Genomic DNA, 14,839 nt, shown 5'->3' on the forward strand with positions numbered 1-14,839 from the left:
TTGGTTCTTGCGAGGACCAAGGGGGAGCGATACCCTTGCGCGGGTGCTCCAACGAGGACTAGTGGAGAGTGCCGACTCTTCGATACCTCGGGAAAAATTGGAGGAGTCTTCTAAACCTTGCTTTACATTTCACACTTAATTCAAGCACTTTACATTGTGTATTTGTTTAGCAAGTATTTGAAGTATTGTCTTAGCATTATTGTATTTCTAGTATTATTATCTTAGTGCTAGTTGTTGGGGTGAAGTTGGGCTCTTGCTTAGCTCTTGCTTAGCTTTTAATTAGTGTTGATTTTTAGAAAAGCCCAATTCACCCCCCTCTTGGGCATCGTGATCCTTTCACCAGCCCCACCCTCAGCAGTATGGTGGAGGCCAGTCGTAGCGACCTCCGGCAGCGGCAACCTACCAGGAGTTCCTGAGTACGCAGCCACCCTTGTTCACCAAGGCAGAGGATCCGTTGGATGCCGACGTGTGGCTACGCGTCGTGGAGTCCAAGTTTCCCCTCCTCACGGGAGACTGCCCTGATGAAACCAAGACTCGCTTCACCATGCAGCAGCTTCATGGCCCTGCTCGGACTTGGTGGGACCACTTCCGTGCTATGCTACCCACTGGTCATGAAGTGTCTTGGGAGGAATTCAAGACTGCTTTCAGAGGGCACCACATCCTAGCTGGAATTCTTGGTCGCAAACTGAATGAGTTTCTAGCACTCAATCAGGGAACCCGCACGGTATTGCAGTATGCTCAGGCCTTCAACGACCTGTGCCAGTACGCAGGTTATCATGTTGATTCCGACAAGAAGAAGAGAGACCGCTTCCGCAGAGGTCTCAATACCAAGCTACGGGAACGTCACTGTCCGAGCTGACAGCTTCAATGAGTTGGTCAACCTAGCCATCTCCCAAGAGGACTATATTGTAGCTCACCGGGCAGAGAAGAAGAGAAAGGCACCAATGGCAGCACCATCCGCTCAGGCCCAGAGGTTCATGATTGTTTCTCACAAGCAGAGCAGGGGATTTCAGCAGCAGGCAGGCAGATGGGTGATCAGGCCACCTCAGCAGCAGCAACCGGCACCCACTCGTTTTCTAGCTCCCGCTCCAAGAAACAATCAGCCTCCGCAGCAGCAGCAGTTCCACCAGGGCAATGGGAACAAGTGCTTCACTTGTGGCAATGTGGGCCACTATGCCAAGAATTGCCCAAGAAATCAGCAGAGGCAGATGTCAGCACCAAATCAAGACAAGGGGAGAAAGCAGAAGGTGCAAGTCAGGCAAGGGAAGCTCAACTTCACTACTCTAGAGGAGTTACCTGAGGGAGCCCCCATCATGACTGATATCTTTTCAGTTTTTAATCACCCTGCGTTAATTCTGTTTGATTCTGGTGCATTTCATAGCTTCATTAGCTAGAAGTTCAGTGCTAAATGTCAATTGCCTTTCTATCATACAAAAGGGTCATTCAAGATAGCCACACCTGGGGGTAAAATTGCAACCAACCAATTAATCTGAAGTGTGCCTATCTCAATGGGAAGTAAAATCTTCAAAACCACACTCCTAATTTTGGGATTAGAGGGTATGGACATCATTCTGGGAGCCGACTGGATGACTCATCATCGAGTAGTATTGGATGTAGCTGCCAGAGCTCTGGAGATTCGTTCCCCTACCTCCAAAGACCTGGTGTTGTATCTACCCAACCAAGATTCTACTCAATCATGTGCTTTTGCTATGATGGAGTCACCGGTGAAGATGTTTTTCCTGATGAATTGCAGATGTGAGTATGCAGATGTTTTTCCTGATGAATTGCCAGGAATGCCACCAGACCGGGACATCGAATTCGCCATCGAGTTGCAACCGGGAACGACACCTATTTCCAAGAGGCCTTACCGGATGCCACCCGCTGACTTGGCAGAATTGAAGAAACAATTGCAAGAATTGTTGGACAAAGGCTTTATTCGCCCAACTACATCGCCTTGGGGATGCCCAGCCTTGTTTGTAAAAAAGAAGGATGAAAGCTTGAGGCTGTGCATAGATTACCGCCCCCTTAATGCGGTGACTATCAAGAACAAGTATCCTTTGCCTCATATTGATGTTCTTTTCGATCAGTGGGTCGGAGCCAAAGTGTTTTCCAAGATAGACCTTCGCTCCGGCTATCATCAGATCAAGATACAGGCAAGTGATATTCCGAAGACCGCTTTCTCAACCAGATATGGGTTGTATGAATTTTTGGTAATGTCATTTGGGCTGACCAATTTACCAGCATATTTCATGTATCTGATGAATTCTGTTTTCATGCCTGAATTGGACAAATTCGTAGTGGTTTTCATCGATGATATCTTGGTGTACTCAAAGAACGAAGAAGAGCATGCCGGACATTTGCATGTAGTGCTTCAACGTCTGCGAGAGCACCGTCTTTATGCCAAATTGTCAAATGTGATTTTTGGCTAAAGGAAATCAAATTCTTGGGTTACACTATCTCTCAGGCAGGCATAGTTGTTGATCCTGATAAGGTGCAAGAGGTGATGAACTGGAAGCTGCCAACGACTGTCCGTCAGATTCGGAGTTTTCTGGGATTAGCTGGTTATTACCGAAGATTCATTCTGGATTTCTCTCGAATTGCGAAGCCCATAACTGAATTGTTGAAGAAAGAAGCCAAGTTTGTTTGGGGCCAGAAGTGCGAAGATGCCTTCCATGCATTGAGGCAACATCCGACCACAACACCGGTGTTAGCGCAACCCAACAGCAGCAAGCCATTTGATGTGTATTGTGATGCCTCTGGCACTGGACTAGGTTGTGTCTTGATGTAAGACAACCGAGTCATTGCATACGCATCAAGAGCCCTCAGGCCTCATGAGCAAAATTATCCCACTCATGACCTAGAGTTGGCAGTCGTGGTCCATGCATTGAAAATGTGGAGACACTACTTGATGGGAACCCACTGCAACATCTTCACTGATCATAAGAGCCTTAAGTATATCTTTACTCAGGCTGATCTCAACATGAGGCAGAGAAGATGGCTAGAGCTGATGTGGTAGCAGATGCCTTGAGTCAGAAATTGCAATGCAACTGTGTTATGATGGATTCTCGCATCAACACCTTGTGTGATGAGTTGAGAAAAATGAAGATTGAAGTGATTCCTTCTGGTGCTTTGTCTCACATTTCCGTTGAGCCAACTTTGCAAGACCAGATCATCATGGCCCAGCTCAGTGACAAGGGAGTGCAAATTATTAAGGAGAACCTCCATCAGAAGACAGAAAAGTATAAATGTTTCCGCCAAGATGGAAAGGGTATATTGTGGTTTGAAAGCAGATTGGTGGTTCCTAAGAATAAGGATCTCAAGAAGAAAATCTTGGATGAGGCCCATCTCTCCAAATTCTCCATGCATCCAGGGAGCACCAAAATGTACCACGATCTGAAGCCCCTGTATTGGTGGACCAGAATGAAGAGGGAGATAGCCCAATATGTATCAGAATGTGACACATGTCAGAGGATAAAGGCAAGCCACTTGAAATCAGCTGGAGCTTTGCAACCCCTATCTATACCTTCGTGGAAATGGGATGACATCAGCATGGATTTCATTGTGGGTCTGCCCAACACCTCGTGTCATCATGATTCGATTTGGGTTATTGTGGACCGACTAACGAAAGTGGCACATTTTCTCCCTGTGCACACCACTGATAAGGCTCAAAAGTATGCAGAGTTGTACATTGACCGAATCGTGTGTTTGCACGGATTGCACCGAACCATTGTATCTGACCGAGGAGCCCCATTTGTTGCAAGATTTTGGGAACAACTGCAAGAGTCTTTGGGAACCAAGCTAATCAGAAGTTCAGCTTACCACCCACAGATTGATGGTCAGACCGAGAGGGTAAATCAAATTCTTGAAGATATGCTGAGAGCTTGTGCGATCGATTGTGGCAAGAACTGAGATAAGCACCTCTCCTTGGCAGTTATCAATCCAGCCTAAGGATGGCACCCTTCGAAGCTCTCTATGGAAGACGGTGTAGAACACCCCTCAATTGGTCTCAGCCTGGAGAAAGAGAAGTTTTTGGACCTGACTTAGTGACTGATGCCGAAAGGAAGGTCAAACTAATCAGGAAGAATCTAGAAGCTGCTCAGGCCAGGCAGAAGAGTTATCATGATAAGAGGAGGAAACCTTTCCAGTTCGAGGTGGGAGATTTCGTATATTTGAAGGTATCACCCACCAGGGGAGTGCAGAGATTCGGGATCAAAGGCAAGTTAGCCCCTCGTTACATTGGACCTTATGAGATCATAGAAGCATGTGGACCCATGGCATACAAATTGAAGTTACCTCCAAAAATGTCTGCCATCCACAATGTATTCCATGTATCCCAACTGGAGAAGTGTGTTTGATTGCCGACTGAGATCATAGCAAAACCAGAATTGGAGATAGAGCCAGATCTATCGTACCAAGAGTACCCTTCCAAGGTTCTGGATTGCAAAGAAAGATCAACTAGGGCTAAATCGATCAAGATGTATAAGATCCAATGGAGTAACCACTCAGAGGAAGAGGCTACTTGGGAGACTAAGGAATTTCTGCGTTCCAACTTCCCCGATTGCCTACCTACGGAATTGGTACGTAATCATGCCCAACCCCTCCTCCTGCCCTTCGAATATAAATTCCGGAAAAATGATCTTAATATAAAGAGAGTTAACTATAAGACAAGAAATAAAAGGACTTCCTTCTGAAGTTGCAAAGAGAATGACATTCGAAGAGCAGTTGCCTTAATAAATAAAGCATCCACTTCAAGTAAGTCTCACCCTTTGCTTCGCCCCGGGAGGACTCCGACCCAAATCTTGGGACGAGATTCCTTTAAGGGGGGAAGGCTGTGACACCCCAGTGTCACCTAGGGTTTCTTCTTTTAGCTAACCCAAACCATTATCACATGTAAACCAAATGAAGGGATGAACATCAAACAAAAAAAGAAAAATCAATAACAAAGGTTGAATTAAGTCTTTTTATCTTAAGAAATTCTCCTTAATCATGTCATGAACCTCAAGGTAAGAAGAACTCTCAAACCCTAATTAATCTTAAGTGGACCATTTAAGCACATAAAGGGCATTTGGGAAAAGACTTGGGAGAAAAATACAAATTTTGGTAAAAACCAAATAACAAAGTTTTAGTACACTAAATAACCAACAAAATATAGTAAGAAAGTTTTGCCATTTGAATTTTTCAAAATCCCTAAATCAGCCCCTAAACTAATGCACTTGGGAAAAATTCAGAAATTCAGAAATCTGAATTTCAGCCCCTTTCCAAAGATCAACCGCGTTCTATGCTTTTCAAAACTTAAATCAAACAAGTCCAAATAGCAAAGTGGCACCAAATTTCCTCGAACACACCATGACAAAGTTTGGAAACCTCTCTCCACCGTTTGACATGGATTTACCTCGGGTCTCGACCTTGTGACACTGCCACCTTAGCAACGCGACAACTCTCTGTACACAGCCCCAAACTGCTCGACTTCCACACATAAACGACAAAGCTCTGTCAGGAGAGAAAATCTTGTGTAGTGATCATGCCCAAATACGCGAAGATCTCCAACCTATGAGCGTTTGAACTCAGGCAGAAGCAAAGAGCCACGTGCTCAACGTCGTGTCAGGCCGGTCGAGCGCGGACTGGCCGCGGTAGCACGCGCCACGTGTGTGGTCGCCCCGCCCGCGTGTCTGCACCTCGCCCTCGCCTATAAATGCCTCCAGAGGCCTTAGCCGTTTGCACTCGCGCACCCAGAGCCCCGCCCGAGCCAGAGATCACCGGAGTTCTCCGTGGAAAGCAAGCACCACCGCCCGCCATCACCGCCCGAGCATGGCCGTTGTGGCCAACACCTTCTGTTGACCCCCAGCGTCACCCCAGCCCCTAGACCGCTTCCCCGTGAAGCCGTGAAGCTTCTCCAAGCTTGAGCCGAGGCATTGCCTCACCGGAGAGGCGGATTCACCCTTGCTGGACTTTGGTCGCCCGCCGCCGCGCGTGGGCAGAGCAATCCGGTGAGCCATTCTCTAATTTCTTGCATTAATGTCCTTCTTGACCTCTGGCGAAGCTCTCTGACCGATTCACTTGGACAATCGCGCCGTGAGCAGGCCAGATTCCTCGCCGCCGACGAGCATCTCCACCTGCGCACGTGGATCGGCCGATTCCGACCATTCTCGATGGCGACCCGCACATCGTCGTGACCCTCAGGACCTCCCCTACATCCTCGACCACCTCACCGGAGCAGTCTCGCCGCCGGTAAGCCCCTCCGCGCCTTTCTTCCTCCGTGGCCACTGTTCCATTAGGGAAGGATCGCGAGTTCGATTTTGCAAAACCCTAGGGGGTTTTCTGCAGAGCCTTAGACTCATGTGAATAGTGCACTAAGGACTTGTCTGTAATTCATTCAAAACCTTTTGTCAGGGACCCAGCACAAAACAGTTTTTCCTTTAACCATTTCTAATTAATCTTTTTAAAATTCAGCAGAGAACTTAGAAAATTTATATCTTGAGTTATATTCAACTAAATTTAGCCAAACCAATTTTGCTAGATTCAAAATATTATGAACTATCACATAAAATACTGAACCCTATGCTTTCTGTTTTAAATTTTAGAGTTTGAAATTAATTACAGAAGTTGACCAAACCTTATTAAAATAAGAAAAATTAGTTATGTTTCTGTGCTGAACTTAAGAAAATTTGTAGAAGTTCAAACCCCATGTAGACACTATTTAAAAATATTAAACACCCCAGTATTGAAGATTTAAGTAGGGTTATCTATTAAAAGCCATTTTTGCCCAAAACTTAAGAAAATCAGAAAGGTATTAGAAAATAATGAACAGTGAATGTAATTATTTTCCCTAGTCTACTAATCAATAGAAAACCTAGAAAAAATAAAGGGACCCCTAGTCCAGAGCAGATTCTAGGTGAAATGTTTTATTAAACATTAATCAAACTAAAAAAATTATTAGAATTATGAAAACAATTCCAAAAATTATTAATAAAAATCCAGTGGACTTGTAACCACTAGAACCCCACTACAAAAATGATAAACACCCCAGCCCATCATTTTAAGTAGGGTAAACAAATAGAACTTGATATTGAGCCATATTTCAATTAAATCATGAGCAAACCAAAAAGTGTGCAACAATGGGCAAATAAATTTTTACCAGATTAGTAATGAAGTAGACTACCAGAGAAAAATGCAAAACCCAATTGAAAGTTACAAGTAATACCCATTGCCAATACTTCATGAAAAAGACCATTTAGTTCAAAAAAAATCCTACCACCTTTCCCATAAGCAAAAAGTTATGAAACTTCAGAATGATTGCTCTTGCACAAAGAAGAAGATAGGAAAAATTGGAAATCTGTTGTTTGATATTTTTCAAATATAGTGGTAGTAGAAAGCACCCCTTTGGCTAGAAACTTTAGAAAATCATAGTAAAATAACTAATGAGTAATAGTGGCTAACAATTTGTACAAAATCATGTTATAGCATATGAATGCCAACAAAAATAAGTCTTAGAGAATAACTCACTGTAAAAAGAAGGTTGTAGTTCAAAACACCCCCTCTGCCCTAATATTTGATAATTTTATACAGAGAGGACCACTCATTTTTTAAACCCCAAATTTTGCGACAGAGACTTATACACCAGTAAGAAGCCACTGTAATTTTTGCAGAATTGTTGGAAATTTATTATGCTATCTTGTAGTTCAAACCCACCTTAAAAGCATAAAAGGAATAAGAAGGAAGAGAGGGAATAATAAATCTCACTCTAATGATTCAGCTACAAACCTTAATAAACTCTCACCAAGACATCAAAAATAAATCAGTGGAACACCAAAATAAACTTACCACTTAGCTTAACCAAGCTTGACCCTAATTTGCTAAGTATACCACAAGAATCTTCAGTAGCAAGATTAAGCTCTACCTCATTAATTTGATCATTCACCATCAAAGTTTAATTGCTAAATTGCATATCATACCATACATGTATCTTACTCATTGTATTCATTAGATTGCAATCTCGCTGACGAAGAGTACGTGCTCATCCCCGAGCAAGGAGCTATCCCCGAGGAAGACCAGGAGCAAGCTCCCGAGACTGCCATCGAGGATCTCCCCGCAGCCCCAGCATTTGAAGGCAAGCCCCGGTTTTATGCATAACCGTATCTATATATGCTACTTTACTACACTTAATGTTTGTAGGATTGTAACGTGCACTTAAGTGTAGGAGTTGCTTGAAACCCCTAGTTGCATGAACTTAGGATTCCTTTTTGAGATGGACACTAGTATGCTAGGTCGAGTGCTGCTATGCTAATTAGGATCTCGGTAGAAGTCGAGTGATTTTTCTAGCACTCGCGAGAGGTCAGGAATTGATTTTCTTCATCTTGATAATGGGATCTATGATGGTCTATGGACTTGGATCCAGGGAGGAGGCCTTGTCCATGAGACAGAAAAAGGAATTAAGGATTAATGTGTGGATACCTGAGTCAAGCGTTTGAACGTACTAAACACATGTCGGGAAATATGGTAACCGGTAAACCTAGTACCTGAGTGAAGTCGGGCGCGAACTTTTCCCCTCACTTGTCCTGATACTGGGTCTCCCATGCTAGATATGGTGGGTACAAGTGCGGTCACTGCACGGCGGCAACCGGGGTCAGTGGAGCATTGTATGCCAAGGCGGTGAGCCCTGGCCGCGAACGGGGAATCGATGGGGACGGTTGACATGTGTGGGGTCGGAGTGCCATGACATGTCGTGTGTTTAGGTTTACCTTGCAAGGTTAAAACTCAATTCGAATTGTCTGCTTCTCATAGCTAATGAGACTGCTTGACCCCTTGTACTACATTGAGTAAGAAGTGAAATGAGGTTTACATGAGATAACTTGTTGTTTGCACTAAATGCTTGCTACCATGTATGCTTAGAAGGAGCAAACTTAGCTAAGATAATGATACTAGAAATTGAAAAGCTAAAATTTTATTTTTAGACTCAGCTAGTGCTTTTGGCAAACCAAACCCCTCAGCCAAACAACTGCATGGTCTAGAGGTAGAGGAGTAGTTTCCTCACACCGGGTAAGTCTAGCTGAGTATTAGTATACTCAGCCTTACTTGTGGCATAATTTTTGCAGGTACGCTTTAGGATATGGTTGATGATGTGACTTGGCCTACCACCATGCCACCGGGTTGGACGGTCGAGTGGGATGCTGCTCCGGCAGGAGAGGAGCAAGAGGAGTAGTAGGCTAGGCCTTGCCCAATTCCTCGCTACCGATGATATCGATTATCCGCTGCATCTTATTTTGTGAACTTATATCCGCTACTTGAAAACTTCGATTTATGTAATAATTCAGTACTTTAATTTGAGGTTTTCCTGTTTTATTGTATTTCTTCTGTGACTCACCATCGAGTGAGTATGTGGTATTTGATCCTGGTTAAGTGCCTTTATCAGACTAGATCTGAGGGACTGACGGGTTATACTGATTTAAGTGTGTTACGGCCCCTGAGGCGTGACTTGGGCACTTAAGATGGAATAATTCGGGCGGTTCTGCCACACCATCACTTTCGGAGAAAATTATAGAGATAAGGTGTCTCTCGTGGCACCATACAATTGAACGAGAGCTTTTTTCTCAAGGATGTTGCATTGGTTTTAAATTTGCATTCTAATTTGCTTTCTGTTTCGCAACTCCTTGAGGATGACTTTGAATTGTGCTTTAAGAAGGGCCTTTCTCATGTTTTGAATGGCAAGAGAGAGCTTATTTGTCAATTTCCCCATTTGGATGAATTTTCAATATGATTTTCCATTTTGGGGGCCTTCTCAATGTCTCATGGTAGGATCTTCCTCTCATATTTGGAAGTGGCATAGAAGGTTAGGTCATTAGAGCTCTGATTGAGACCCGGCGACTTAAAGACTAGTGGTTCCATCACAGTCCCTCCACCTCATGTGTCGACGATCATGGACGACCAAATGATAGCACTTCTCGAGCACATGATCCCATAGCAACAACAACTAGCCGCATAGTAATAGAGACTGGCTATAGAGCAGCAACAAATAATGGTCGAGAAACTCAAACGAGAAGCAAAGCACCATGGAGAGCAACACCGATAAGGTAAGGCCTGATAGAGCTAGACTAACATGATGTCAGCACTCTTTGAGACCATATAGACCTATCAGGACCAGTTTAGTAGTTGTTGTTGATAGATCACACTCAGATCTTTCTTATTTCTAGCACATCCTTTAACATACCAGAGTAACACCACTACCACCTAGAGTTCAGATGGCTCCTCTGGTTGCTCTTCAAGCTCTAATAAACCCAACTATACAGTCTAGACTCTAGAGAACTACATGATCAGAGTTTGTACCAATATCATAGATGACTTGAGTTTTTATGGTGGAGCATCTTATTTATCCCTCTCTAAGGCCTTATTTGGTTACACAGGGATCGAAGGGGATTGAATCCCTTTCTATAAAATTTTGACTAGAAAGGGATTCAATCCCTTCCAAACCCATTCAATCCTCTCCTAAACGAACAAGCCCTATCCCTTGCTAGTAAAAAATGAATAGAAGGAGATTTAATCTCCCTAAGGGCTTCTTTGGTTACGTCTGGATCGAAGGAAATTGAGGGGGCCACACATCCCCTTCGATCTAGACGCACTGGACAAGCTCTAAAAGGGAAGGTTCAACGAGTTAAAAGTATAGAGAAGAGAATCAACGACTGAGAGTTGTGTCACTCTTATAGTGGTCAATGGAGTGGGCCATGTTCATGTTTTTTGAGAGGGTACAAAGACGCCACGAATGCATGCCACTACGTGTACACGTCCATTACACACTAGAAATATGTTGAGAGGCATAAACCTCTAGTGCATGGGAACACACAATACCACTGAACGCTGATCGCGCATGCGTGTGTATACCCTATACCTGAATGGTTTGTCACCTAGGGTTTGAATCTTGAGCGGGAGCACTTACGATCAATGACCTTTGCCACTACGCCACGAGCCCCTTCCCGATGGGTGAAAGCATCTAGGCCCCTCGTTGGTTTTAGTGATTAATGACAACGTAATGTTATATGTGACTAACGTGTGTTTTGCAAAGACAAATGGAAAGTTAGGTCGCATAACAGGTAAATGTACTACAACGGTGAAAACAATCCCGAAGATAAGAACTTGAAGCGACGGCTAAAGCGACGAAACAAAAAGTGAAGGTCTTCGTATTTCGAGTGTCAAGGAGTTGCGGACACTCGTGACATAGTTAGGTCTTGTCGGCGTTTCGAGACCGGGGGGTCCCTGGGCCGACGAGTGAAATGTCGTCGCGTGCCCTAGCCCAGATGGGTCGGCGCGAGGCCGAGCGCGAAGGGGGGAAGAGAGGTGGCCGGAGATGGGCATGAGAGAGGTGGAAATCCCGCGGCCTTCGTGTTCGTCCCGCGCCCAGGTCGGGTGCGCTTGCAGTAGGGGGTTACAAGCGTCCACGCGGGAGAGGGAGCGAGCGGCCTCACGCGAGCGCCTGTCTCGTCCTCGTCACCGCGCGGCCAACCCTCTGTAAGAGGGCCCTGGTCCTTCCTTTTATAGGCGTAAGGAGAGGATCCAGGTGTACAATGGGGGGTGTAGCAGAGTGCTACGTGTCTAGCGGAGGAGAGCTAGCGCCCTAAGTACATGCCGTCGTGGCAGCCGGAGAGGTTTTGGCACCCGGTTCGTGTGGTGTTGTGGCCGTCGGAGGAGCGCTGGAGCCTGGCGAAAGGACAGCTGTCGGGGCTGTCGAGTCCTTGCTGACGTCCTCTTGCTTCCGTAAGGGGGCTGAGAGCCGCCGTCATCATAGAGCGTGCGGGGCGCCATCATTGCCTATCTGGCGGAGCGAGCCAGATGGGACGCCGGACTTGTTCCCCGTAGCCTGAGTCAGCTTGGGGTAGGGTAATGATGGCACTTCCTGTCGACGTGGTCGGTCCGCGCCCTAGGTTGGGCGATGTGGAGGCTCCTCCAAGGTCGAGGTCGAGTCTGTCTTCTGTGGCCGTGGTCGAGTCCGAGCCCCTGGGTCGGGCGAGGCGGAGACCGTCGGATGAGGCCAGGGCTGAGTCCGAGCCCTGGGGTCGGGCAAAGCGGTGTTCGTCGTCTTCCGGGGCTGAGTCCAAGTCCGAGCCCTGGGTCGGGCGGTGCGGAGTTCGCCGTCTTCCGGGGCTTAGCCCAAGTCTGAGCCCTGGGTCGGGCGGAGCGGAGTTCGCCGTCTTCTAGGGCTTAGCCCGAGTCCGAGCCCTGGGTCGGGCGGAGCGGAGTTCGCCGTCTTCAAGGGCTTAGCCCAAGTCCGAGCCCTGGGTCGGGCGGAGCGGAGTTCGCCGTCTTCAGGGGCTTAGCCCAAGTCCGAGCCCTGGGTCAGGCGGAGCGGAGTTCGCCGTCTTCAGGGGCTTAGCCCGAGTCCGAGCCCTGGGTCGGGCGGAGCGGAGTTCGTCGTCTTCAGGGGCTTAGCCCAAGTCCAAGCCCTGGGTCGGGCGGAGCGGAGTTTCCAATGGTGCTTGAGGCCGGGCCTGACTGCCTGTCAGCCTCACTCTGTCTAGTGGCACTGCAGCCGGTGCGGCGCAGGCAGCGCTGTCCCTCTATCAGGTCGGTCAGTGGAGCGGCGAAGTGACTGCGGTCACTTCGGCTCTGTCGACTGAAGGGTGCGCGTCAGGATAAAGGTGTCAGGCCACCTTTGCATTAAATGCTCCTGCAATCTGGTCGGTTGGCGCAGCGATTTGGTCAGGGTTGCTTCTTGGCGAAGACAGGGCCTCAGGCGAGCCGAAAATGTGTTCGTTGCTGGAGGGGGGCCTCGGGCGAGACGGAGATCCTCCGGGGCCGTCTGCCCTTGTCCGAGGCTAGGCTCGGGCGAGGCGTGATCGAGTCCCTCGAATGGACTGATCCCTAACTTGACCGCACCCATCAGGCCTTTGCAGCTTTGTGCTGATGGGGGTTACCAGCTGAGAATTAGGAGCCTTGAGGGTACCCCTAATTATGGTCCCCGACAGTAGCCCCCGAGCCTCGAAGGGAGTGTTAAAACTCGCTTGGAGGCTTTTGTCGCACTTTTTTGCAAGGGGACCAGCCTTTCTCGGTTGCGTTTTGTTCCAGTGGGTGCACGCGAGCGCACCCACCGGGTGTAGCCCCCGAGGCCTCGGAGGAGTGGTTTGACTCCTCCAAGGTCTTAATGCCTCGCGCAATACTTTGGCTGGTCTGGTCGTCCCCTCATGCGAGCTGGCCGTAGCCCGGGTGCACGGTCGGGTCCCAAATTCTCGGGCTGGTATGTTGACGCTGTCAACGGTTTGGCCGGGGCCGGGTTTGCGAGAGCAGCCCCCGAGCCTCTGCACAGGGCGAGAGGACGATCAGGAACAGACTCGACTTTTTTACATACGCCCCTGCGTCGCCTTTCCGCAAGGAGGAGGGGGGAAAGCGCCATGTTGCCCTCGGTGGGCGCCGAACATGGTGTCTCCGGTGAGCTGCTGGCGGGTAATCCGAGCGGACGTCCGTGCCCCATTTGCTAGGGGTCGGCTAAAGGCCTAGAGGCACGCCCAAAAGTACCTGCGGGTGATCTGCCGGACCCGGTCCCCTGTCGACGGGGTCCGAGGGCTCGATGCCTCCCTCTGATGGGATTCCGTTACAAGATCGTTCCCGCTGGTCTCGGAAATGTCCTAGGGTACCTCGGGAGCGCAGCCCGAGCCTTGGTTATGTATCAAACGTACCCATGGTCATCCCTCGCTCTGCGTCTGAGGCGGCTGTGAACCCTTCGAGGGCCAGCCTTCGAACCCCTAATCAGTAGTGGGCGCGGAGCCCGAGTAGCCCGAGGCAGTCGTTGAACCCTTCCGAGGGGCCGGCCTTCGAACCTCTGACTAGTAGTGGGTGTGGAGCCCACGCGCTCTCAGGCGGCTGTTGAACCCCCCCGAGGGGCCAGCCTTCGAACCTCTGATCAGTAGGGAGGCTCGGAGCCTGGTTCCTTCACGGGGAAGGATCCTTTTCGGGGTATCCCCCTTTCTCGGTCCCTGTTGTAAGAGAGAGAAAGAGGAAAAGGAAAAGGATACGAAATTGAACGACGTGGCGTACCTTTTTTGACGCGGTCATTATGGCGAAGGAGAAGCGTCGCTCGCTCCCCCTGCCAGAGGCGCCGCCTTTCCCGCCGCGGAGTTAATGCGACGGGGCGTGCGGTTCGCGGGGCGGCCGTTGCGCGCGCGCGAGCCGTTCGAGGAACGGTCGTTTCGCTTTGGGTTTTTTGAATCCCGCGGCGGGTCCTGACGAAACGTTGAACGGGTCTCGTCTTGGCCTTTATATACTCGGAGGAGGGTCTGGCGACGGTTCTTTGCTCCGCTTCCCCCTTAGGTTTTCGCAACCTGAGAGGTTTAACCAGAGAAAAGGGAACCGCTTACCCAGTCCTTTCCGCCGCCACCCCTTTTGCTCGGTGATGGCCGACCGGGTGACCATCATCTCGCCGCGCGATCCATGGCCTTTCTCCACGGTCACGGCGGGTGACCTGGAGGATCTTGTTGCCGAGGGTTTACTTTGCCCTCTCTCTGATGAGAAGCGGCCGGAGTGGATTCCCCCTGCGAGCGGAGCTGCTCCGTCCCCGCCGCCGGGGTACGTCGTGAGCTTTGTCTCCTTTCATGAGCGGGGATTCAATGTGCCGGCGAGCCGCTTTATGCGGGCGATCCTGCACAACTATGGGGTGGAGTTGCTGTCACACCCGGTTTTAGAAGGCAAACCGAATGCAAACCATGTACGTGCCAGGATCAGTTATTCACGTACACAGCAGTTACATAATATGGACATCATCACACAGTGCTCAAAATAGTATTAAAAGGGAATAATAGTCGATTACATCGTACGTCTGAGACGTCCATATAGTTCTTACAATAAATCAAAGTGCGGAAAA

The sequence above is a fragment of the Zea mays genome, chromosome 1, assembly GCF_902167145.1.
Source record: "Zea mays cultivar B73 chromosome 1, Zm-B73-REFERENCE-NAM-5.0, whole genome shotgun sequence".
Classification (NCBI taxonomy): Eukaryota; Viridiplantae; Streptophyta; class Magnoliopsida; order Poales; family Poaceae; genus Zea; species Zea mays.